This window comes from Sorex fumeus, unplaced genomic scaffold (assembly GCF_029834395.1).
Source record: "Sorex fumeus unplaced genomic scaffold, SorFum_2.1 ptg000106l, whole genome shotgun sequence".
NCBI lineage: Eukaryota > Metazoa > Chordata > Mammalia > Eulipotyphla > Soricidae > Sorex > Sorex fumeus.
In genome coordinates, this window is record NW_026606163.1 from 148351 (window position 1) to 169611 (window position 21261).

Genomic DNA, 21261 nt, shown 5'->3' on the forward strand with positions numbered 1-21261 from the left:
CAGTCCGACCTTTCCACACTCATGGTTGAATTCGGCCAGTATTTGTACCGCCTGGCTAATGTTTGGTGTTATGAGAATGATGTCATCAGCAAAACGGAGGTGGTGCAGTTGCCGACCGTCTATCTTCACTCCCATTTCTTCCCATTCCAGTCGTCGCATGACGTTCTCGAGGGTGGCATTAAAGAGTTTCGGTGAAATGGTATCACCCTGCCAAACCCCCTCTCATTATGTCTATGATCACTTCCTTGTAGAATGGTGAGATCCTGGTGGTGAATCCGTAATATAGCTCTTGGAGGATTCTGATGTACTAAGTTTGAACGCCCTATTTGTCTAGGGCTTTGATGACCGCTTCAGTCTCAACAGAATCAAAGGCCTTCTTTAAGTTAATGAATGTTAGACAGAGTGGCACTCTCATAAAACCTCAACGAGCTTGGTCACCGTGTGGATATGGTCAATCATGCTGAGTCCTTTTCGGAACCCGGCTTGCTTGCATGGTTGTCCTCCATCTAGTGTTCTGCCTATTCTATTCAGGATGACTCAACTGAACAGCTTGTAGATGATGGACAACAGGCAGATTGGGCGATAGTTGCCAATGTCGTGGATGTTTCCCTTCTTGTACAGTAGAATGATCCTGCTGATTTTCCATTGGGACAGAACCTTGCATTCAGATAGGTAGCGTGTGAAGAGCCAAGCCAGTGTATTGACGAGAACTGGTAGCATATTCTTCAGGTGTTCATATCTGTCCAGGTCTGGAATGGGTGCTGTACACTTCTTTACCAACCAAATGGCATGTCAGATTTCAGTGGGAGAGCGTTGGGGACAACATATACATACTGCGGAATTTGGTATGTGGGCTTGTGGAGGTGGCTGTCTAAGACATCTGTGTAGAACTCGTGGATAATCTTCTCCATTGCCCTTCTGGAAGATGTGATAGATCCATCAGGATGTTGGAGGGCAGTCATCTTGATCTTATTATAGTTGGCAAAGGACAGGCGAGCATTACGAATATTTTTCCCGGCTTCTGCCATATTGGCCAACACTGCTGCTCTTCTCTCTTTGAGGTCTTCCTTTATCGCTTCTCTGAACAGTTTTGTGAGCTCAGACATTAGTTTGTGGTTGCCTGAGGCTCATGCCAAACCACTTTGGCGAATGAGCTAAAGAGTTTCCGAATCCAGGCATCTTTTTGTGGCTTTCACACTCTCGGAATTCCTCATGCAGTCACGGAGGTGCTGAACCAGTTGATGGTATTCCTCGTCAATGTTGTCAATGATGGCATCTTCCCACGTTACCACAATAGTGCCAAAGAGCTCCCAGTTGGTAGTCATTCTGAGAGTTCTCTTCTTAAACTTTGTAGTCCTCTCTCCCCGCTCTGTGAAGTAGAATTTTGCACAAAGGAGACGCTGGTCTGATCCCGTTTGGAATTTTATGACAATAGTGACATCGGTCAGGCAAAACCGATGATTGAATATGATGTGGTCAATTTCGCTGTGGAATTTTCCACCAGGAGACTCCGATGTCCAACATTTAGATTCGGCCTTCTGGAACTGTGAGTTACCATGGATGATCTTGGTCGACATGATGAACTCAGACAGTCTTTCACCCTGTTCATTCCATTCTAGGCCATGGGTCCTGATCTGGAGTTCTTCGGCTGATCTTGGTCCTATCTTGGCATTAAAATCACCAACAATGATCTTGTAGAAGGTGCGGTCTTCGTCATAGAACTTCTCCAGCTCAATGTAGAACTTCTTAATTTCTTCTTCATCGTAGTTGGATCTTGGTGTGTAGACAACGAAGCTAGAAACTGCCGGCAGTGAGCCACATATATTCAAGTGTAATCATCTGATTCGGGTTGTTAGGCATTTGAATGAATCAGTGCTCATGGTCAAGTTCGTGTTGATAAGGACACCAACACCACTGATGCCTCTATTGTCGCATATTCTGAGGAACAGTTCTTCTCCAGTGTCAAAAATGGCATGATGTGATTGATGCCTTCTCGTCTCGGTCAGACCAATGGTGTCATACTTGATCTTCTGTGCTTGCACCATCAGGTCCTCAATGGACTCTTCCAATGCCAGTGTATGTGCCTTGAAAGTACAGACAGTCATTTTAGTCCTTATTCATTTTGGCAGCCTAGTTCATCCCTGAGAGTTCAACATCTTCTCCTTGCTCATCCTTATTAATGCTGCCATATTGGGGGCTCTTTCAGGATCAAGGGGGATGAGACCCATTGCTTTTACTGTTTTTTTGCATATTGAATATGCCACGGGTAGCTTGCCAGGCTCTACTGTGTGAGCAGGATACTCTCGGTAGCTTGCCATACTCTCCAAGAAAGATGGAGGCTTTTAGGGCGGCCTCTAATCGCCCTTACAGGTGTTCCCATGGTTCACACCGTGTTTGAGCTTCATCAAATATGGTGCAGAGAATGGGTATTAAGTATCTTATTACGTGTCTGGAAAGCGGCCTGGAGTGTGGTGATGGCTGGGTAGTGGAGGTAGTGGAGGTTGGCCAATGAGGTATTTATCTGGCACCAGCAGGGTGGGTCTTCTGGTTGTGGTCCCTGAGTCACCGGAGATTGTTGGAAGCAGGCAGAGGATCTCTGTTTCCGGGTCCCATTGAGCCTGGAGTCCAAGGTCACAAAGGTCCACTTTACCTGATTCTGTGGGACTTCACTCATGTGTGAAGCTCGCCCTAAGCACCGGGAAAGTGGCCTGGAGCGTGATGGCGGCTGGGTAGTGGAATTTATTTATGGAATATGAATATAAAATATCATAATATCCTAACACCCAAGGACAGTAGAGACAAGGGCCAGAAAGATTTCCTATAGTTGGAAACCTTCCTTATGAGCTTGGGGAGAAGGCAGCTGGGATAAAGAAGGGATCTCTAAGTCAGCGATAGTTGGAGGTACTGCTTAGGATGGGAGACGTGTGCTGAATGTAGATAAAGGACCAAACATGATGGCCTTTCATTATCTGTATTGCAAACCATAATACCCATTGTAGGATAACATTGGTTTGTCCTTTCTGCCTTACCACAGGGAACTTAACTTTATTGGGTTGCACCCATTCACAGTGCTCCTGAGGCACTCCCATTCCCTGTGTTTATCTGTAAACTCTTTGTTTGTGCTATGCTTAACCAATAGGTCAATCACCTTTATCTCCTAATCAGACTCTGTTGACTTGTAAATATTGCTTTTCTCTCTCCTTATATCCTTTGCATAATTAATTCAAATCAATGTCCTTTTTGTATAGACACAGAAGACATTTAATGCTATGCTTTTGTAACTTGGGAGTTAATTGACTCCAAATAATATTCACTCCTGGGCATCTGTTTTCTCAACTTAAGCCTCAGTTGCCCTTAGTTCCTAGCATCCCAAAAGCAGGGTCCTGACGAGGGACTGGATGGACCCAGGGCAAGCTGTGAGCTACCCTGGCATCGAAATGGGCCAGGCAAAAAAGCCATAATACTTAACTGTAAGTTAAGAGTATGATCATGGACAAATTCTGTGATGGTCCAAAAAGTAACAACTGGAGTAGGACCAGGGCTGGAGCAATAGCACAGCGGTAGGGAGTTTGCCTTGCACACAGCCAACATTGCCGACCCAAGATCGATTCCTACGCCCCTCTCGGAGAGTCCAGCAAGCTACCGAGAGTATCTCGCCTGCACGGCAGAGCCTGGCAAGCTACCCGTGAGGTATTCGATATGCCAAGCACAGTAACAACAAAGTCTCCAATGGAGACGCTACTGGGCCCGCTCGAGCAAATCGATGAACAACGGGAGAACCGTGACTGTGACTGTGGATTAGGACCCTGCTAGGGTTAGGAAAGATTAATCTGGCCTGAGCACTGTAATCTGGGATCTATAGTGAGATGTCACCAGGAGAGCCACCCTACAAGCTTAATGTATCTTTTACTGTATCCATACAAAATAACTAATATTGAACTACACTGTCCTCCCATTGTTCATCGATTTGCTCAAGCGGGTCCAGTAACGTCTCCATTGTGAGACTTCTTGTTACTGTGTTTGGCATACTGAATACTCTCGGTAGCTTGCCAGGCTCTCCGAGAGGGGCGGAGCAACCGAACCTGGGTCGGCCAGGCTGGCTGCGCACAAGGCAAACGCCCTACCACTGTGCTATCACTCCAGCCCCAACTAATTAATATTAAGAAGTAGAATTAACGGGACTGGAGAGATAGCACAGCGGGTAGGTCGTTTGCCTTGCACACGGCCAACCCGGGTTTGATTCCCAGCATCCCATATGGTCCCCTGAGCACCGCCAGGAGTAACTCCTGACTGCAGAGTCAGGAGTAACCCCTGTGCATCGCCAGGTGTGACCCCCCCCCCCACCCCGCCAAAAATGAAGAAGTAGAATTAAGATGAATGTTTAAATGGTTAAGGAAAGGAGAAAAACCCCTAGATGGTATTTTGCCCTTGAGCCATATTTCCTGGCTACAGGAGATCAAGAAGGGCTTTCATATGTTGATTGTGCACCAGACCTAGGTGTGGTTTCTACCCTCAATGCTGGGAGGTTGGGAGACTAGAGAGAGACCAAGGTGGGGCGTCAAAACGCAGAGAGCTAGCAAAGCAGACAGGAGGAGACATGAATGAGGGGCAGTGTGAGACCGGAATAGCGAGCTTAGTGAGATTGGAACAGGCATGTGGGGAGAATAGAATAAATGGCTACTGATCACCAACCAGCCAGGCCCTCGTTCCCTCCTTTGTCCACCCATGGTATCGGCCGTCCCTGGTGGGCAAGCTGCATTAGACCACTGAACGCAGGCAGCGAGAGACAGACAGCTGTGGGATCCTAGTGGCTTAGTGATTTCACAACACATAAGTAGAGAGAAAGTAGGAAATTGTCTACCATAGAGGAGGGGGGAGGGCATCTCGGGGCGGGGAGGGATACTGGGGACATTGGTGGTGGAAAAAAATGTGCACTGGTGGAGGGATGGGTGTTTGATCATTGTGTGATTGTAACCCAAACATGAAAGCTTGTAATTGTCTCATGGTGATTCAATAAAATTTTTAAAAAAGCTAATGTTTTGAGATCATAATGTAACCTTTATATAAGTTCCAGACTTTTCCTTTGTAAAAACTGAAAGGTTATTTCTAATAGACCTAATTAAAAACATTCTCCATTGAAAAAAAAGTATCCAAGATCCTCAACTAGTATCTTTATGTATGTGCACTATGCATCATCCATAGGAAACTATCCTTCCTCTTAGCATTCTAATTTCTACAATCAAGGATCAATTCTCTTGTCTTGTTACTCTACCAAAGATTAGTGAATACATCTGGTATTTATTCTCTCCCTCTGATTTACGTCACTTAACATAGTACTCTTCAATTCCATCCATGTTGTAGCAAACTGTATGATTCATCCTTTCTTGTGGATTCATAGTGTTATGCACAACCTCTATATCTATCTCTCTGTTGCACTGTAGCACTGTCCTCCTGCTGTTCATCGATTTGCTCGAGTGGGCCCAGTAACATCTCCATTTTTTTTTTTTTTTGCTTTTTGGGTCACACCCGGCAATGCACAGAGGTTATTCCTGGCTCATGCACTCAGGAATTACTCCTGGTGGTGCTTGGGGGACCATATGGGATGCTGGGAATCGAACCCGAGTCGGCTGCGTGCAAGGCAAACACCCTACCAGCTGTGCTATTGCTCTAACCCCAACATCTCCATTTTGAGACTTGTTGTTACTGTGTTTGGCATATTGAATACGTCACGGGTAGCTTGCCAGGCTTTGCCATGCGGGCGAGATACTCTCAGTAGCTTGCTGGGCTCTCTGAGAGGGGCAGAGGAATTGAACCCGGCTCACCCGGGCCAGCCGCATACAAGACAAATGCTCTACTGCTGTGCTATCGCTCCAGCCCATCTCTCTGCTCCTGAACATTAAAGTTATTTCCATATCCTTGTGATTTTACTAAGCACTGCAATAAATATAGGTGTTCACGTATCTTTTTAAATATATATATTTTTTTATATTTTGGTAGTTGATGCCAAGAAGTGAAACTGCTGCATCATATGGGAGCCTTATTCTTTTTGGAGAAATCTGCATTGTTTTCCACAGGAGCTGGACCATACAAAATGCCACCAGGTAAAGAGACTTCTTTTCCTTTCTTTTCTTTTTTTTTATCACATCACCACCTGTGAGTTTAAAATGTGGGAGCATGACACTTGCATTTGGTAGCCAAGAACTGCCCCTCCCTGACACACACACCAGCCTCCTCAGCAGAGGAACAAAGAGTCCAGGGACCACAGATTGATGGTCAAAATGCCCTTTTAATGCGAGCTGTTAGCACACTTAGAGCAGATCTGAGAGGGTTCTATGTATAGGACTGCATGTAGGTGTGATTGATCGTTTACAGAAACAATTCTCTTGGGGGCATTAACCTAGGAGACACTCTCTCTCCCAGGCACTATATGCAGCAATTCATCCAGGGGTGGCAAGCATTATATTGCTTTTCTCTTTCCCTAGCTACAAGTAAATATTAAACAATTAAGTTTAATTCTTACTAATACTTGTGGTTATTTGGATAAACACAGTAAGAGATATAGATTCCAAAACTTGAGGACTCGCTCGGGATGCAAGATGCATGCTGAAAGTAGATTATAGACCGAACACGATGGCCACTCAATACCTCTGTTGCAAACTACAATACCCTGAAGGAAAGAGTGAGCAAAAGGGAATGCCCTGCCACAGAGGCAGGGTGGGGGGGGGGGATGGGGTGTGGAGGTGGGAGGGCTACTAGGATTATTGATGGTGGAGAATGGGCACTGGTGGAGGGATGGGTACTGAATCATTGTAAAACTGAAACCCAAGCACCAAAGTTTGTAAGTCTACAACTGTACCTCATGGTGTTTCACTAATAAAATAAAATTTAAAAAAACCTTAGTCCCAGACTAGGTCCTCAGGCCAGTTTAGTTCTTCCTTACACATGGGGGTCCTATCTTTAAAGTCATAAAGGCTTACATCAAGACATGCTTTTATGCTTTCTAGATTGTCTCATTTCAATGCTTTGCTGTCCCCCCAGGTCCATCCCAGTCCAGTGGCAGGACCTCCCTTTTGGGGTGTTAATAAGAGTACAGCCTAATATATTAAGGAACCACGTACTCCCTATGGCAACCACAGCTTGAGACGTGTAATTATGATGGATGCCCAGGAGTAGAAATATTTCAAAATCAATTGACTCCCAAATAGTAGAAGCATGGCATTAATGGCCTTTCTGTGCCGAGCAAAGAACATTACTCTATAGTAAAATATGAAAAGGCTCTAGGGGAAATAGTAAGGAAAATAATTCACTACAAAGTCCAGAGTTACCAGAAAGTTTTGACTTATAAATAACCAAGGCTGAACTTAGGATATGTAACAATGAGAGGTAAAGCACAAAGGAAAAGTTAAGGATCAACTCAATGGATTAGAGGTGCTCATAAGGGCGCTGTATGTTCCTCTGGTGGGGTGAGAGGAAGGGGCAATTCACTGACAAAGCCTAAAGCCTTCCAACAAGCACCAACACTGTTTTTTGCCCCATGTTCTTGGTATTCTCAATGGCATGAGATGACAGCTAGTTATCATTTTAATTTGGATTTCCCTGATAATAATTAACAGACACTTTTTATACACCCATAAACCATCTGTATGTCTTCTTTGGAAAGGGTCTATTCATCTCCTTAGCACATTTATTGATGAAGTTGGTGGATTTGTTTTGTGTTGAGCTTCTAGGTGCTTTATTAGCAGTTGGATACCTTGGATATTTAAGTCATTATCTAATGTATTGTTCTCAAGTGTTTTCTCACATCCAGTAGGGCGCCTTAATATATTAGCCTGTACTCCTATTGTCATGCAAAACTTTAAACTCTGATTTGGTCCTTTTTGCTTATTTTTGCTTTTTTCTTCTTGTATTTTTCTCTGGAATCAAATTGTTGAGGACACTTTTGATAACCAGATCCTGAAATGTTTTCTCTTTTTCTTCTATGTATTTTATGAATTATGATCTAATCTCTAGGTCTTTAATACACTTTGAATTAACCTATGTGTATGATGTGAGATATGAATCCATTTTTTTCTGCATGTGGTTGTCCAGTTTTCCCACTACCATTTGTTGAAGAGGGTTTTCTTGCTCTACTTCATTCACCAAGCTTCTTATTGTAGATTGATATCCATAGGCTTTACGATGTATTTCTGTGCTTTCAATTCTAGTCCAGAATCAAGAAAGGTCAGGCCTTATTTTAGTACCATGTTTTCTTTAATTGCCATAAATTTACAGTGTAATTTTGTCAGAAAATGCAATAGCTTCCACCTTCTTTCTCATAATGACTTCTGTCATTCAGAGAAATTTATATTCCATGCAAATTTTAGTATTGTTTGTTCTGAGGTCTTAAAGAATGTCTTTGGAATTTTGATTAGAATTGCATTAAATATGTATAATTGTGTTAAATTATACAAATTGTATTGTATTAAGTATGTCTGGGTAGAATTGTCATTTTGAGAATGTTACAATCCATGAACATGGAATATATTTCCCTTTCCTTATGTTCTCATCTATTCCTTTCATAAATGGCATAGTTTTCAAGGTAAAGGTGTCTCACATATTTTAAGTTGATCCTTAGGTATTTGATGTTTTCAGACACTATTTTAAATGCATTGGTCACTTTTATCTCTTTTCTTGTAGATAATTATTTGCATAAATAATTTGGGGGATTTAGGTGTATTGATTTTTTAACCCACTTTTTTGCTATACTAGTCTATTGTTTTTTTAAAAAATAGTGGAATCTTTAGGGGTTTCTTATGTACATTTTCATGTATGTGAAAATAATGATAGCTTGGCTTGTATCCCTTTGAAATTATTTATTTGTTCAAACAGGTATTTGTAAAATCTTCAGAGTTTTCTACCTATAAGAGAATACCACTTGATATCTGAAAATAGAGGTGATTTCACTTCTTCAAAATTTAGATTTTTGAAGAAATATACATTTTTCTTACCCACTTGCTCTGCCTCTAACTTCTAGTACCCTTTTAAAGAGAAGTGGCAGGAGTGGACGTTGCTTGCCCTGCTCCTGACCTTAGCTCAGTGTTTCATAATCAAGTATAATCTCACTGTGTGTTAATCATATAAAATTTTTATTCTGTTGAGTAGTTTTCTCTTGTGTGTAGTTTTATTTAGTATATTTATGTTGAAAAAGTGTTAAACTTCATCAAATGCTTTTTTATATATTTAACATGATCATGCTTTTTTCTTCCATTTTTATTAATGAAAGAAAAAAGTATCACTGGTTTTTATATGTTAAGCCATCCTTGCTTTCCACTAAAAAATTCCACGTGTTCTTATTTATAATCTTTTTATGCTAAGTTTATTTTGCTAATATCTTATTGAATATTGATCACTTGACTTCCCGTTAATCGTTGATTTGCTCGAGCAGGTGCCAGTAACGTCTCCATTTGTCCCTGTTGTGTGCTAGTGTAGCCCAGTGGCGTCTATTTGTTCTAGGAACAGGAAGAGCCTCAAACTGATCATTCAGGATCTTGATGAAGAAGTCTGACCATCTGGTAGGTGGGCAGCCACGCAATCTTTTGACATCCTGTGGAATCCAGTCAGTAACGGTTCTAGTCCAGCGGTCATCTCCAAATCTCATTACGTGTCCAGCCCATCTGATTTTTGAAGACTATTAAGTATTTATAAAGAAGATTTTTCCGTTTTACTTTCTTGTAATATCTTTGTCTAACTTTGTTATAATGATCTTCGGATGTAAATTATGAAGTATTTCCTCCTCTTACAATTTTTGGAAATTTTTAGAAGAACTGGAGTTAGTTCTCAAAATTAGTTCACTAGTAAAGCCTTCTGGTCAAGAGCTTTTCTTTGCCACAAGATATTTTAAATACAAATTCACTCTTCTTACTAATTATAATCGACCCAAACTTTCTAATTTTTCTTGGTTTTGTTTTACAAAGTTTTGCATTTCAAAGAATCTTTCAACCCTTCATAGTCATCTTTTATGATCCTCTTTATTTACGTAGAATAAGCAAGAATGTTACAATTTTTTATTTTATTGAGAATTCTCATATTTATTCTTCACTCATCTAACTAAACTCTGTCATGTTGAACTTTGCAAATAATCAGTTTTTAGTTTCACTGAATTTTCCCTATGTTCTCCTATTTGCTGTTTCATGTGCATCTATTCTAAACTTTATTTCCTTCCTTTCCCTAGATTTCATTTTAGCTTAAGATCTTTATTTTGTAAAATATGTTTGTAAATTGAAGATCTTTCTTCTGGAAGATTGGGAAGCTATGGCCAATATTAAAAAAAAAAAGTGCAGTACCTGGGACTGAATCTGGGACTCCATCAAAATCTGGACTTCAGAACTTTGAGCTATCTCCCACGCCCCCCAAGAACTTTATTTTCATTTTGAGTCTATATTGCCATGAATATCTTAAAACTGTTTTTTACTGTGTCCCAGATTGTAGGCATGCTCGCATTTTCATTCCTCTGTGTTTACTAATTTCTCTAGTAATTTCTTCCTTGATTCACTAGTTGTTTAAAAATGTGTGATTCATTCCCACAATTTTGTGAATTTCTTGAATTCCTTTCTAATTTCCTTTCTTTGGTATATTCTATAGTCATTTTCTTTCTTTTTATCAATGAGGGAGCTGGATTGATAGCACAGCAGTAGGGAGTTTGCCTTGCGCGGAGCCAGCCCAGCTGAGCCGGGTTCGATTCCTCCACCCCTGTCACAGACCTGGCAACCTACCGAGAGTATTCAATATGCCAAACACAGTAACTAGAAGTCTCACTATGGAGACGTTACTGGGCCCGCTCAAGCAAATCAATGAACAACGGGAGGACAGTGTTTTGTTTTTATCTATAAGAACTGTGAAAAACGTCATAAAGCAAAACTTAACTTAACTCTGATAATATACAAAAAGTCTGTTTCTTTTTAGCTCTAGCCCTATCTCTTTCAAATATTTGGTTCACAAAGTACATTTTAATGAGTTAGGTGTAGCTCAATACAAAACAGTAACTATTTTTTATTTTTTATATTTTTAACTCATTTTTTACCAATATAAAAATATAGAAGTAATAAGTTTAAAATCACAAAGATAATACTGGGAAAGAAAATTGTGAGAAAATTCCTCTGGAAGTTGAAAAAAACCTCTACAGAATTTAGAGTTCCAAAATAGCTACACCAAACAGAATCTGTCAATGCAATTACTATCTATGCAGAGAGATTTCTGGTACTTTCTCCTCTGCCATGTCCCTGGATTCTTCCCCACAATTTGTTTTAAAACATTCTAAAGAGGAAATGTAACCTATAACAATATTGATCAAAAGATATAATTAAATCATACTTGTTTCTAATTCCATTTTTGTATGTAAAAATTTTAGACGTGTTTATTTCTAGAACATACTTTTGCCTTGAGTTAAATTTTAAAAAGCTCCTTGGAGGCCAGCCACACATGCTAGGGGAAAAGGCAGCTCAGATAGAGAAGGGAGCACCAAATAAATGCTGCTGGGAGGATCCTCCCAGGATGGGAGAAGCATGCTGAAAGTAGACTATAGCCAAACATGATTGCCACTCAATGCCTCTTTTGCAAACCACAGCACCCAAAAGGAGAGAGAGAACAAGAGGGAATGTCCTGCCACAGAGGCAGGGTGGGATGGGGGAATGGGGGGTGGGAGGGATACTGACCCGTGGTGGTGGAAAATGGGTACTGGTGGAGGGATGGGTATTTGATCATTGTATAATTGAAATCCAAGCAAAAAATTTGTAAGTCTACAACTGCACCTCATGTTGTTTCACTAATAATTTTTTTTTAAAAATTCATAAAATACAGCAGTAAAAAATCAGGGTCACTAATTAGAAATTCATTATGAATTCCTCAAACTGGTTTTGTCTGCCTTGCTTTTTCTTCTTCTGTTTAACTTAAATCTCATGTTTAGAATCAGCGACTGAACCAATATCTCCATGCAAATAACAATATCATTATTACTATAAACCCAAATGTGGCTGCTATTAGCTTGAAAGTCAAAACTTGAAAGACAAAAGTTTGTGCCAAAAATATCCTTGATTTGCTTATGTATTAGCAATATTAGAGCATGGGGGAATTCTTCTTCACCCAAACCAGTTTACTCCCAGTTTGTAATTAGAGGTTTATAGGGATGGTAGAAAAAAATAAGTTGAAAATAAAAATCTGGTATGGATGACGTGAAAGTGCGTTCAGTTTCCAGAGGCTTTGGTTTCATTATCTTTTACTCTGTGGTCTAACACATCCCTAAGAAATGGCAGTCCATTCCTGTAAAACTTCAAGATAATATCATCAAACATCCACCTCTAGGGGACTGTATGACAAAGTTCAGGAGTCTCTCAGGAGGGTTTGGTGTTTGCTCTTTTCCTTCCATCCATAGCTAGACAAGGTTAAACATTAAACACACAAGTGAAATGAAAGCACCCTTGAGGTCTTAGACGCAGAGCAAAGACCAGTGAGAATGAGAGTATCTAAGAAATAAGCATATTGAGAATGAGACAGAGTCTCTATTGCTCGCTGGCTTGCTTGTTTGCAATACCACTCAGCCCAACATCTACTAGTAAAATAGAATATGTCACATGTTTCATTTATTTCTAAGATTATTGCAAAAAGAATTTAAAAAGGGCTCCTGCATAAGATTGGTAACAAGAGCAGAATATTGGTTACAAAGTTAGAAAAATTTAAATGCCTCACATCACATAAATTCAGAACTGTTCTTTTATCTTCTTGCATAGAAACAGCCTAAGTGGACCACTGAAAGGAAAAATGGTATGTTATTATATGCTACTCTTTAGAATATCATCATAATTCTATAATGATAAATACAGATGCCATTCCATATCATGAAAAAAATACTGATTCAATTTATCAATTGACTGATATTACTGCAGCTATCAGTAACTGTTCCACTTAGCTGTATTAGAAGTCTTGAATAAAATACTTGGGGAAATCTATTTGTTCTGCAAAGCACCATATCAGACTGCTAGCATCAAAGTGGCTTTTCCTGGGGCTGGAGAGATAGCACAGCGGGTAGGGCATTTGCCTTGCACGTGGCTGACCCTGGTTCGATTCCCAGCATCCCATATGATCCCCTGAGCACCGCCAGGAGTAACTCCTGAGTGTAGAGCCAGGAGTAACCCCTGTGCATCGCCAGGTGTGACCCAAAAAGCAAAAAGGTGGCTTTTCCTATGCTGTTGGGCTCTTGGGAACTGTATGAATGATTTTTACACAAACTCAGAAAATTAAAATTGTACATTAAAGCATACAGGTCCAGGTCCCTCCCCAGTTGTTCATACATATCCTTTATCCCTCCTTTCCCATGAATGATCTCACCTGTCCTATTTCTAACACTCTCCCACACTATGAATGCATGAATGATCTCACCTATCTTGTCCCTGACACTCTCCCATACCTGTCTGGTCCCATGCAGTCTACTCACCTCCCATGAATGAAGGCTGGGTCTCATCCCTGCATCACTCTCTAACCCAGGTATGCTTCTCCGAGTCTCCAGCCATGGCCATGTATACATTGGTGAGATTCTTATGCTCTGTACGTGTCCTTAGGCCGGGCTTCCCAACAGTACACCAGCTGTCTTTTGTCATCTTGTCCCAACTTTCCTAGTCTCCAGCCACAGTCAGGTTCACTTGGATAAGACTTCTGTGCTCAGCACCTTGTCACTACTTGGGTGTCTGAACCCTGCCTGAATCTGAGCATTTTGGGGCATCTGTCTGGGCACTCAGTCTACCTGATATTGCACACTGAAGAGAGGGAGAATCTGAGAGGGAGAAGGAGACAGAGATGGAACTGAGGTCTTCCTTTTATTGCTGCCATGTGCAGTCATCCCATTATCTATTCTGATTGATTACCTGTTCCAAGGGTGAGATTTAAAGTAAGGGCTAAATTCATCTGGCATTCCACCCTTCTGCTCCTGCTATATCAAGATGACTGGTGATGAATCATTGAGGTAATAAATTAAGATTTTGTGATGAAACATGACAATAACATTGCAAGTATTCGTGCACTCATGAGGCTCTACACAGCACAAATTTTATCTGAAATCTTGTTTTCATGCAGAGAGAAATTCTCATCTCATTTGTAAATGTTTACAGCTCTGAATTGAATTGTGAATAAGGAATACATAAAGAATCTAGCAAGATACAAACCCCTCAGTACATAATAATACAATCACACTGCTAAACCACTGAATGGTTCCAGCCTTCCAGGAAGCATAAGAACAAGTACCACACTATTTTTATATCAAAGTGTGTTGGCATTCAAAGTAAAAGAATGGTTGAATTAAAATGACTTTTATTCTGCAAATGATTCTCAGCCTGCAGATTTGTTAAAGGATGTTCCTAGCATAATTAAAATAGCTTCCTTAAATCAACATCGTCAAAATGACAATACTCTCAAAAGCATTATACAGATTCAATGCGATCCCTATAAGAATACCCATGAAATTCTTCAAAGAAATAGATCATGCACTCCTGAAATTCATATGGAACAACAAACGCTGACGAATAGCTAAAGCAATTCTTGGGAAAAATACCTGGGGAGGCATTACCCTTCCCAACCTCAAACTCAACTACAAAGCGTTAATAATTAAAACAGCATGGTACCAAAACAAAGCCAGGGCCGCAGACCAATGAAACAGGGTGGAATACTGGTACACACAATCCCAAAAGTATGAACATCTAATCTTTGATAAGGGAGCAAGAAATGTGAAGTGGAACAAGGAAAGCCTCTTCAACAAATGGTGCTGGAATAACTGGACAACCACATGCAAAAAAATGGGCTCAGACCTCGACCTAACACCATGCACAAAAGTCAGATCAAAATGGATTAAAGATCTCAACATCAAAGTGCCCAAAAACAGATGACTGGTTAAAGAAACTTTGGTACATTTACACAATGGAGTACTATGTAGCTGTTAGAAAAGATGAAGTTATGAAATTTACATACAAGTGGTACTACATGGAAAGTATCATGTTAAGCGAAATGAGTCAGAAAGAGCGGGATAGACACAGAAAGATTGCATTCATCTGGGGAACATAAAGCAACAAAAAGGGAGAGTAACACCCAGGAATGGCTGAGATTAGTACCAGGAATTTTGCTCCATGAATGGAAGGCCAGCCACAGGCTCTAGGTGAAAAGGAAGCTCAGATAGAGAAGAGAGTACCAAATGAAGGGCGTTGTGAGGGTCCTCCCAGGGTGGGAGAAGCATGCTAAAAGTAGTCGATAGACCAAACATGATTGTCACTCAAAGCCTCTCTTGCAAAACACAGTACCCAAAAGAAGAGAGAGAGAACAAGGGGGAATACCCTGCCACAGATGCAGGATGGGACGGGGGGGGGGGTATGAGGGTGGGGGGGGATGCTGGGACCCATGGGGATGGATGACGGGCACTGGTGGAGGGATGGGCACTTGATCATTGTATAACTGAAACCCAAGCACAAAATTTGTAAGCCTATAATTGTATCTCATGGTTTTTCACTAATAAAAAAAGAAAAAAAAAAGATCTCAACATCAGGCCAAAATCCATAAGGTACATTGAAGACAAGGTCAGCAAAACTCCATGATATTGAGGGCGAATGGTATCTTCAAAGATGACACTCCACTGACCAACCAAGTGGAAACAGAGATAAACAAATGGGATTATCTTAAATTAAGAAGCTTCTGCACCTCAAAAGCTACAATAACCAGAATACAAAGACAATCTACAGAATGGGAAAGGATATTTACTCAATACCCATCTGATAAAGGGTTGATATCAAGTATATACAAAGCACTTGTTGAATTCCACAAGAAGAAAACATCTAACCCCATCAAAAAATGGGGTGATGCCCATTGCCTCTTTTGCAAACCACAGCACCCGTAAGAAAGAGAGAACAAAAGGGAATGCCCTGCCACAGAGACAGGGTGGGATGGGGGGGATGGGGGAGTTGGAGGGATACTGGGATCTGTGGTGGTGGGAAATGGGCACTGGTGGAGGGATGGGTATTTGATCATTGTATAATTGAAACCCAAGCACAAAAATGTGTAAGTCCGTAACTGTACCTCATGATGTCTCACTATTAAAATTTTTTTTTAAATGGTGCTGGAGTGATAGCACAGGGGTAGGGCGTTTGCCTTGCACGCAGCCAACATGGCTGACCCGAGTTCGATTCCTCCACCCCTCTCGGAGAGCCCGACAAGCTACCGAGAGTATCTCGCCCGCACGACAGAGCCTGGCAAGCTCCCCGTGACGTATTCGATATGCCAAACACAGTAACAACAAAGTCTCCAATGGAGATGTTACTGGGCCCGCTCAAGCAAATCGATGATCAACGGGAGGGCCTTTACTTTTACTAAAAAAAATGGGGTGATGAAATGAACAGAAACTTTCCCAAAGAAGAAATCTAAATGGCTAAAAGGCACATGAGAAAATGCTCTACATCACTAATCATCAGGGAGATGCAGATCAAAACAACAATGAGATATCATTTCACACCACAGAGAGAGGCCCTCATCCAAAAGAACAAAAGCAACAGGTGTTGGCGCGGATGTGGCGAGAAAGGGACTCTCTTTCACTGCTGGTAGGAATGTCGACTGGTTCAGCCCTTTTGGAAAACAATGTGGACGATTCTCCAAAAATTAGAAATTGAGCTCCCATTTGACCCAGCAATACCACTCCTGGGAATATATCCCAGAGAGGTAAAAAAGTATAGTTGAAGTGACATCTGCACTTGTTTGTTCATTGCAACACTGTTTACAATAGCTAGAATCTGGAAAAAAGCTGAGTTCCCGAGAATAGATGACTGGTTAAAGAAACTTTGGTACATCTACACAATGGAGTACTATGCAGCTGTTAGAAAAGATGAAGTCATGAAATTTACATACAAGTGGTACTCCATGGAAAGTATCATGTTAAGTGAAATGAGTCAGTAAGAGAGGGATAGACATAGAAAGATTGCATTCATCTGGGGGATATAAAGTAACAAAATATGAGATTAATACCCAAGAATAGCTGAGATTAGCACCAGGAGGATTACTCCACAGTTTAGAGGCCAGCTGGGCATTCTAGGGGAAAGGGCAGCACAGATAGAGAAGGGAGCACCAAATAAAGGGTGTTGGGAGGGTCCTCCCAGGAGGGGAGCTGCATGTTGAAAGTAGACTATGGACTGAATATGTTTGCCACTCAATGCTTCTTTTGCAGACCACAACACCCAAAAGGAGAGAGAGAACAAAAGGGAATGCCCTGCCACAGAGGCAGGGTGGGATGGGATGATGGGGGTGCGAGGGATATTATCCATGGTGGAGGAAAATGGGCACTGGTGGAGGGATGGGTACTCAATCATTGTATAATCGAAACCCAAGCACAAAAATTTGTAAATCTACAACTGTACCTCATGGTGTTTCGCTAATAAAAAATTTTTTTAAAAAAGTGGAGCTTTAGGTAAAAAGTCAAAGGTAATGAAGAAGTTTAATATAATTGTGTAAAGTTGTAATGGGGGAAAGTAATGCCACATTGTATTATAATTAAAAGAGTCAATAGCACTGCACTGTCCTCCCATTGTTCATCGATTTGCTCGAGCGGGCACCAGTAAGGTCTCCACTGTGAGACTTGTTACTGTTTTTGGCATACATTTGTTTTTGGAATACTCCTGGGGAGCTTGCTATGCCAGGCTATGCCATACAAAGAGTCAGTAAAACAGACAAAAATAAAATGGGGTTTGTGGGGGTAATAGGAAGTTGCAGGAGAGCAGTCACTAAGTTCGTAAAATGGTAGAATCGCTGTGAGCAAAGAGCAAGCCTCAAGGAAGAGCGAGCTCAATTAGTTCAGTCATAGGAGAAAAAGAAGAATGTATAGAGACAAATAAAGGAAAATAAGAAGTAATGGGGGCGCTTGGAATTCTCTTTTGGTTGTTTGCTTTCTCAAGGAAAGAAAGTGCGAGGTCCTCTGCTGAGATGGACCTGATGGAGTTCATGTTAGAGATTTGAGGTAAAAGAATGGGATAACAACCCCTTAGAAGAATGGGAGCATGGCCAGATTCAGGAAATATAAAGTGAATGTTGCAGCCTCTAGAGCGCTCTTGGGGATTCGAAGCGAGGCAGGTCAGGACGGTTGTGGGCTTTTACTCCAGCTGCATTCAGAGTGTGAGGGCAGGTGCGCTATAGGAGAAGGACTGGATCTGAGCAGGACGTGGTGTCATGGGGAAAGACAATGCAGCAAGGGTGGAGCACGTTTGCCTGCTGATTGTGATGAATGTAGATTTCATTTGCGTGGAGGATAAAGAAATATTCAGTATAAGTATCTCATAATTTTATCATTCCACGTACTGAAATAGTACTAATAATGATTTTAAAAGCGGTGCATATTATGTATGTGTATTTATGATTTATTATTAGAAAAACTGGACAAGAAGGTGTCATGTCTTCAGATTACACTAAAATAAAAGTTTTTGAAAATGTGTGGACAAGTCTGTATCCCAAGAGAAGTGAAAATGGTTTGATTACTCACAGAGTCTGGCAAGCTACCAAGCGTATCTCGCCCACACGGCAAAGCCTGGCAAGCTACCCGTAATGTATTTTATATGCCAAACACAGTAACATCAAAGTCTCACAATGAAGACGTTACTGGGCCCGCTCGAGCAAATCAATGAACAACAGGAGGACAGTGACAGTGACAGTGACTTTAATGGTAGAATTTCTTTTCTTTGTATTGATGCTCAATTCATGTCATTAAGTATTAATTGAGTGATGATTTGGGGTGTTTTAATCTCCTACTACCATTATGTTACTGTCAATATCTTCCTTCAAGTTCCATTAGCAATTGTTTTAAATATTTTGATAGTTTATCTTTAGGTGCATATGTAATTAGGAGTGTCAGGGTTTTTTTTAAATCACTGTCACTGTCACTGTCCTTCCGTTGTTCATCGATTTGCTTGAGTGGGCCCAGTAACATTGTGAGACTTGTTATTGTGTTGGCATATCGAATACATCATGGGTAGCTTGCCAAACTTTGTCGTGTGGGCAAGATACTCCCAGTAACTTGCTGGGCTCTCCGAGAGGGGCAGAGGAATCAAACTTTGGTCAACCTTGTGGGCCACATGCAAGGCAAACGCCCTACCCTCTGTGCTATCATTCCAGCCTGTTTATTAAAAAGTCATGATTTACAAAGTTACTGATAGTTGCGTTTTAGGCATACAATAACTAAACACCAATGTCTCTATCAGTGTCAATTTCCCTCCGCCAGTGCTCCTAGAATCCCTTCACCTACCCCCCATAATACCCCCACCTGTCAACCTGACAGGCCATTACAAATTTGCTGCTTAGATCTCATACTTTCAGTTCTGTTGAATCTGTGTTTTGGGTATATGGATATACCTCTCACTCATATCACTGGTATAAATGAAGCCCAGTGCCTGTTAACTCCTTACTTCTTGTCCTCTTCTTCCTCCTTGAATTATTTCCTTCTCTGTGTGTCTCCTCTCTAAATTCTGGGCTCAAGGGTGATATAAACATCTTCCCTTTAATAAAGTACATTTCCTCATCCAATATTCTATAATTGCATACAGAAGTAAGATCATCCTGTGTTTTTCTTTCTTCTTTTGGCTTACTTCACTCAACCTGATAGCTTCCAGTTCCAACTAAGTTGCAAGAAATTGCATGAATTCATAATTCCTTGAAACTGCATAGTATTCCATTGTGTATTAGTCACATCTTAATAATCCATTCATCTGTCTTTGAACACCTAGGCTGATTCCATATTTTAGCTATAGTACTAAGTGCAAGAATGAATATGTCCTTTTTTCTTATGCATGTACATATGTCCTTTTGAGAGACTATTCTTAAGCCCTGGAAATAGAATGTATCAACACATAACTACTATTTTTTTCAACTATATAGAGTAAAATTTATTTAAAATGTTACATTGTACTCTTACTATTAATTTCCTAGGGAACTATTACAAAGAGCAAAAAGATACACATTGTCTTTCTATAAGACACATTTTTTGTAAAGAATTGCTTAATTTTATGCTCTGTATTTATTAGACACAGGCACTGTATTGTAACACTACAAGAGAGAACTAATTTATTATTAATAGAGTTTTATGCAGACATGTATTCATGACATCAGTTTGTCCTCTTTAACTGTACCTCTGGGCACCATGTGAATCGTTTATGAGCTGACTAGCTACCTCTGAAATGAAAAGATTGCCAATTCACAAAGCAGACTACGGCATATGGAGACACACAAAAACACTATATAAACACAGTTATTTTCACGAGAATCAATTTATCATTTAGTAGAATAATAAATAGTGAAAACACCAGCTCTATTAGTTAGGAGAGGTCTTCTAAGATCAACAGATTTTAACCTTAAATCCTGGAGATAGTTGTCTTGGATCATTATGCTTGGTTATAGAGTGTATCTTGATAAAATACTAGAGAGATAATAAGTAAAACTCTTGGTGACAGTTATAAAATCGAAGTTAAAAGACCCAACTATGATAGGTCATTACTAGAATGGAAATAATCTAAATATATGTAAGCAGGTAAGCAAACCATTCTCACAAAGTGAGAATGTAATGTTGACCAAATTAACACAAAATACCTCATTGAGTGCTATTTTCACAACTCACAAAATATAGGAGACATTTAAATACACCCTGTGAAGTGAGAGGTACAGTTTAATTGCCATAAATTTAATTAAGTATAACTACTATTTTTGATACATGCCATTCTCTCTGGTGTCAAATGGTATATCATTGTGGTCTTTATTTGGATTTTTCCAATGATAAATGATGCTGAGCATTTTTTTTCATGTGCCTACTAGCCATCCTACTGTCTTCCTCTGAGAATGGCCTATTCATTTCTTCTCCCCATTTGCTGATAGAATTTTCGCATTTTTTTGTTGCTGTTGGTCTTTGTGAATATTTAATATATTACAAATATGGAGGAGATCCCAGAAGAGAACAACACCTGTACAAGCGATTAGAGGCCGCCCCAAAATCTTCCATCCCTCTCAGAGAGTCTGGCAATCAACTGAGAGTATCTTGCCCACACGGCAGAGTCTGGCAAGCTACCCATGGTGTATTAGATATGCCAAAAACAGTAGCAATAATGGGTCTCATTCCCCTGACCCTGAAAGAGCCCCCAATATGCCATTGGGCTTTGCTAGCACGCAACAGGGATGAATGGAGTCATTACTGGTACCCACTCGAGCAAATCGATGGATCAACGGGCTGACAAG